This window comes from Embiotoca jacksoni, unplaced genomic scaffold, assembly GCF_022577435.1.
Source record: "Embiotoca jacksoni isolate LCO1_2020_lvr unplaced genomic scaffold, fEmbJac1.0.p SCAF_11, whole genome shotgun sequence".
Lineage (NCBI taxonomy): Eukaryota > Metazoa > Chordata > Actinopteri > Embiotocidae > Embiotoca > Embiotoca jacksoni.
This window is the reverse complement of record NW_027185241.1, coordinates 11,299,751-11,304,306: the sequence shown is the minus strand read 5'-3', so window position 1 is coordinate 11,304,306 and position 4,556 is coordinate 11,299,751.

The window sequence follows — 4,556 nt, the reverse complement described above, 5'->3', positions numbered from 1 at the left end:
CTGTTTCTTTCAACGAGCAGCTCATTAGTTTCACGACAGGTATAGAGAATCAATCATCAAACTAAGAGTGATTTTAATACGAGGTTAAACACGGTTGTCTAAAGACTACAGCAAATCCTTCTGATTATAAAGACACGATAGTGTCTGTTCAAGTCTGCCAAATTCGGTGTGTCACAAAGTTGTTGTTTTTTTTGTTGATGTAGCTGGAATTATACTCGGCAGATCTGCCCGTCCATCTATCCCGCTAATGTATGCTTGCTGGATAACAAACTGGACTTCATATGGAACGAAAAACTGCTCCATCTTTGACAAACCAACAGGGAATCATAGTTGTCCTCTAAGACTTATTATGGTCAGCTGTCTGTGTGTTTATATCAATTACAAACGCTTTAATTGTGACCAAACACTGCTCAGTGCTGCCGGAGTTTACAATTATGATGCGCCTGCCAGGCCATCACCGGGTTTCATATGTAAATGGTAAATGTGGGACAGTGTGAAGAAGACCCTCTCAAAACCTTTGCAACGCAGCCAGACCAGACAGAATCCTTGCAGACATCTTCAAGACGTGCCTCAAGTTGACCACTATCATCCCAGTGCTTGAGAACTCTCTACCAGCACTCACTCTTACCATCAGAAACTGCTTCGAGAGGCTGGTCCTGCGGCGTATTATTTTAGTGCAGCTACCTGATCCCACGAGACCCCCCCCCCCCCTCCAATCGCACCACTAAACACAATATATGTCCTCCACCATCTCGTGAGAAAGAAAGCTTGTCGTTCACTTTTCAGTCTTCAACAAACATCTCACAACACCAGAGGTGAGGCTGGTTAGGCCCCTCCATCTGCATGGTCCTGGGCTTCCTCACTGGTTGCCCACAGTCAGTGCAGATCTATAGTTGCAGCTCCAGTATCACCACAACATCCCCACAGGGCTGTCAGCCCACTCCTGTTTATGCTTTAAGTTTGCTGGTGTTTGCTCATGCACCAAAGATGAAACGGCTTAGAGAGAGGAGGGAACTTCTCGCCGTGTAGCGCAAGACCAACAACCTTTATCAGCAGCACAAGGTTCCTGGGAAGGTAGATCACAAAGAACTACTCCTGGGCTTCACTTGTTACGGCACACTCCAAGAAAGGACAGCAGCATTTCATGCGACGGTGAGTCTCCCTCCACCAATCCTCACCACATTCTACAGAGGCAAACCTGAGAGCATCCTGACCGCCTCTCTGGTGTGGGAGCTGCAAAATGTCAGACTGCAAGACCTTAAAATGGATGGTGAAAACAGCAGAAAAGATCATCATCCGTCCTCTCCAGCATACCTAAGATCAGTGCACCCACGAGGGATCTCAACACCGTGAAAGACCCCGGCCAAAACCTCTTCACCCGCCCACCGTCAGGCAGGACATACCACAGGGTCAGATCCTCCTCTGGCTGGATCCGCAACGCCTTCGTTCCTCCAGCTGTAAGGCTTGCTCAAGCCAAGAACCCCCCAATCCCTTCCAATGAACTGTAACACCAAGGCCAACTCCATCCTCACTACAGAAATACACTGTCTGCGTCCATTAGGTGGACTGACAGCACATCATTTTAGCCCCGTGTGCCTCTCTGTCCACTGCACAGCGGGACATTTAAAAGCAAGTCATTTGCACGTTCATCACAGGACATTTTTAATTTAGCCAGCACAAAGCAAAGGGACGTAAAGCTTTTACTGTCGATTTCATGGTTGAGAAAGTCCATTGTGATGGAGTTGCATGATCACAAAATGACTTTTAGAGAGACTGATACTCGTCAGTGGAAAATAAGCAACAACGTGGTAAGTGGAAAGCTGAAAAAAAATGTACATGTTTTTCTTATAATTAAACAGTTTAGAAATGAGAAGACCTCTCTTCTCTCTTTAGTTATACAAATCTGCTTCAGCCTATTTCTCACATCTCTCCTCTTTACTCTCATTTTCAAGTCTCTGGAACAATGGAACAAGAACATCCCACGGCCATTAATAACAATTATTTTATATGTTACAACAAGCAGCAGCAATAACAACAGATGGCTGACTCGTTTAATTTGCCCACAGAACATGTCTGTAAATCATTTAGGGTCCTGAAATTAAAACCCAAGAGAGCATGTCTGCCACCACAATACTAAAGACCCCGTAGATTTGGATCTGGTGTTCCACAGAAATCATCGCGCTCTGGTTTGTGTATTTGTCGTCCTTTAAAACTGAAATTGTTCTGTGACTTAAATGTTTTTTTTTTTTTTTCACAAATAAAGTAATAAAATATGTTTTGCTCAGAGACTAAATGAGGTTTCTCTTTATCACTTTATACCAATGACTAATGATAAGTGGCACCATTTGGTCTCTCCTCCTTTGCACAGCAACAAAAATGTGTTCCTTTTTTGGTCATTTTCTACCAAGGAGTTTGTGTGACGCAGATGTCGGAGGTACATTGTAAACCGTTTTATCTTTTTTTGTCGGCCTGCTGTGATACAACCAGTACATGCAGATAATACACTCAGATTATGTTCCGTCACCCTGAAACTCTGTGCTGCTCTCCCGTGCTTGATGGTCCATTCCTAGAAAAACACACACAATTTTGATGTCAGCCTCTGCTGTTTAGATGCTCTTTAATACCCTTAACTGGGAACTCCTGCCATGAAAAGCACAATATAACAAAGTAGCATTCCATTTTGAACAACGTGTCACTTACCTCCATTTTTCTGCTTTGCTGGTTTTCACGGTGTTGGGAGAATCACCTACGCCTCAGGAGACTTCCAGTACGACAATCATCGAAAAGTAAGCCGAGTATTTACTTTGCATGAATTCATTTCCAAGATGTTTCTACACACTTGAAACTTGTCTGCAGGTATGATGATTCAACAGCTACACTGATCAGCCACAACATTCAAACCTTTAAAGTTAATGACATTGATTACTTCTTAACAATGGCACCTGTCCAGAGGTGGGATATATTAGGCAGCAGTCAGTTGTTGAACCCGATGTGTTGGAAGCAGTAAAAATAGATAAGCATAAGGATCTGAGCGGCACTTTGACAAGGGCTAGACGACAGGGTCGTAGCGTCTCCGGTACAGCAGGTCTTGTGGCGTGTGATCCGGTGACAGGGTCATTAGCACCCGAAGCTCACTGATGCTTCTGCGGATCAAAGGTTGGTTTGTGTGGTCTGATCCCACGCAGGAGCTACTGTGTGATAGAAAGGTGTCCATGTTGACCCTTTGACCACTGCTGAAAGCGACCACCATGGGCATGGCAGCGTCAGAACTGGACCCTGGAGCAATGGAAGAAGGTGGCCAGGTCTGCTTGTCTACCTGGGGGAAGAGAGGGCAGCAGGAGCCAGCTGATGCTCCGAGTAATGTTCTGCCGGGAAACCTCGGGTCATGTCATTTCGACATTACTGTGACATCCACCTCATACCCGAACACCGTCACAGACCACGAAGACCTTCATAGCAGCAGCACTATTCCCTAATGGCAGCGGCCTCTATCAGTATATTAATGTGCCCTGCCACTTCTACAAAACCGATTCAGAAATTTGACAGAGTTCAAGGTGCAGACTCGGCCTCTAAATTCCTCCGACCGGCCAAGCATCTGTGGGATGTGCTGAAAAAAACGAATCCGATACAATGATCTGCTGCCATGGTGGCAGATACCACAGGACGCCTTCAGAGCTGTTTTGGTGGCAGGAAAGGAACTTAAACTCGTTTTAATGTTGTGGCTGACTGGTCTATAGAAAGTAGAAGTTTCCTTTAAAACAGATTAATATTTACTTGGGTTTAAGGCAATTCTGTTTTTACCATTATTACCACATTGTATAGCATTTTTCAGGAAACATTAGTCAAAAAGTACTGATCCCTGAAATAAAGCATTACCCAACAGTATAATTCAGAGTACCAAGTACTAAAGCATTATCAAGTTATTCCCGTAACAGTGAGTCAGCTCTCCTCACCATCTTTAGCTGAGCAGAAATTGACCTCTCATGCATTGTATTAAAACTGTTTCTGTTTAGGCATCTTGGTCAACCAGGTAATAGAAATTAACACCAAGCCAAAGAAACAAAGAAAAAAAAAAACCACCCAACCTGCTGTTAGAGCATTTTTTTTTTTTTGTGAAGTTGAACTTCACAAAAAAAAAAAAAAAATGCTGATTATTTTACATTAACTTGGCAAAAAAAACAACCTCTCCTGTTGCCAGAAACCTTTGACCACCTACTCTTGGGAGGGGGAGAGGGGGAGTAATTATGGTGCCAGGTGTGAAACGCTGGCTCTGAGTGCTGTAGTTCACCGTGGTGATGTTAAAATCTTAGCGGCGGTTTCCTGATGCATCTGTGCTGAGAACAAACCAGTACAAACAGGATCAATCTGATTGTCAGTTATAATCATCGCCGCACACACGCGCTGCGCTGCTCGTGGTTTTGTTTTCACCGTCTGAATCGCAGCTACCATCCAGACCGGGCTGTTCGCTGTCAGCTGTGATAATATAATACATATTTCTTACACACCGCCTCTCCCGCAGAAACTTGCTCTCAAGTTGAGCTGCACTCGGCACAAAG